Genomic DNA, 1,566 nt, shown 5'->3' on the forward strand with positions numbered 1-1,566 from the left:
TTAAATGTGAGGATTGAGACAGATAACATATTCATTCAGTTAATAGTCCAGTTATAGTTAAATCATAATGGTCTATCTTACAAATGGCATGTGTAAATAATCCTGAGTGGAGAGGAACAGTTGGTCTCAGACCGCGCCGGATTGCCGCCTTTGCTGCTGCCTTCCTGACAGCCCCGTGGGTCTTAGAGTGGTGGGTGGCTCTCTAGGATGGGAGACAAGCCAATTTGGGAACAGATTGGATCCAGCTTTATTCAGCATTACTATCAATTATTTGGTGACGACAGAGCTCAACTAGGCGTGATTTACATTGATGCATCATGCCTTACGTGGGAAGGACACTAGTTTTGGGGAAAAGTTGTCACTGAGGAAAAGTTATCTAGCCTTCCGTTCCAGAAAATTCAGCATGGTATCATGGCACAGTACCATGAGCCTCCACCATGTAGCTGCATCATCCACATGGTTATAGGTGAGCTCAAGGCTGATGAAAAACTAGGTTTCCACCGGATGTTTCTATTAAAGGGCATCAACGATGCTTTGGTTTGCACCAATGATATGTTCAAGCTTGCCCTGCACAACTTCGGCTGACCTCCTCCTGGCCAGATAGTCTTGCTGTTTCCTCCTCCCTCTTTCCAATCCTGTTTCACTCCTCTAGATGCTCCAAATATCATCCACAATGAGCAGGGCTGAGGTGGGAGTGGGTGCAGTGCGCTTCTGTCACCACGGTGTTGTGCATGATGTTTGGATGCTAGACTAGTTGCATCTGACAGGAAAAGTTGGTGTTGTACCAGCACATGCCTTGGAAAAACATAAGTAATGCAAACGATTGTTGGTTTTTTGTTTTGTTTTGTTTTTTTCTTTAATCTATTAACAAGTTGCTCTAGGAACCAAAAGAAGTGAAGGAGAAAGCAGCTGCCTCACCAAACGCCCAGATATTGATTTGTTCAGATGTTTCAATGCCTCGTGATATAATAAAACCACAGGAATTTTCTTAACAGTTTAAATTGTTTTAGTTAAGTTCTTGGCTGGGCATCAACAGTTCTGGCCCACTCTCTCTCCTGTCGCTCCCTTCCTCGCCTCTTTGTCTAACCTCAGCAGTACCTGCTGCAAGGAGCAAATTCACTCAAAGGTGGCACTGAGCTCTCAAGTCTGCTGGGGCAGTGTTCTCCCCAGCCCTAGGTCTTTGGAAAGCAGGTCTAGCCTGAAGCTTGTCTTGGACTGAAGGCTCTTCAGGCAGCTAGGTCTGACACCTCCTGTGACCTCTGCTCTGTACATTTGAGTCTAGTAGCAGGGTAGATATTCTGTTGCAGCTAGAAAGGCCTTAGCAAATATGACTTCCCATGTTTATACCCTCTAGGTTGAAGTCCCAGATGGAGAGGCCTGCTCTATACCTAAAATAAATGACATTCAGATGCCCACATTCTACAGGCAAAGCAAGAGATGTTGGACTGCTTGCTTGGGATATCAGAGACAGGCCCCATTGGGTGGAGTATAAATTCAGCACTATGGAAGAAATCGGTGTGAAGGAGTTTTGCTCTAGCTCTCCTCTCAAGACTTGTTCAGGGCATT

At 45.3% G+C, this 1,566-nt stretch overlaps 1 pseudogene; it reads left to right on the forward strand.

Moving 5' to 3' along the window:
• The first annotated feature begins 207 nt into the window (after positions 1–207).
• On the forward strand, positions 208–585 carry LOC127679832 (nuclear transport factor 2-like; annotated as a pseudogene).
• Positions 586–1,566: the final 981 nt, after the last annotated feature.

This window comes from Apodemus sylvaticus, chromosome 3 (assembly GCF_947179515.1).
Source record: "Apodemus sylvaticus chromosome 3, mApoSyl1.1, whole genome shotgun sequence".
Lineage (NCBI taxonomy): Eukaryota > Metazoa > Chordata > Mammalia > Rodentia > Muridae > Apodemus > Apodemus sylvaticus.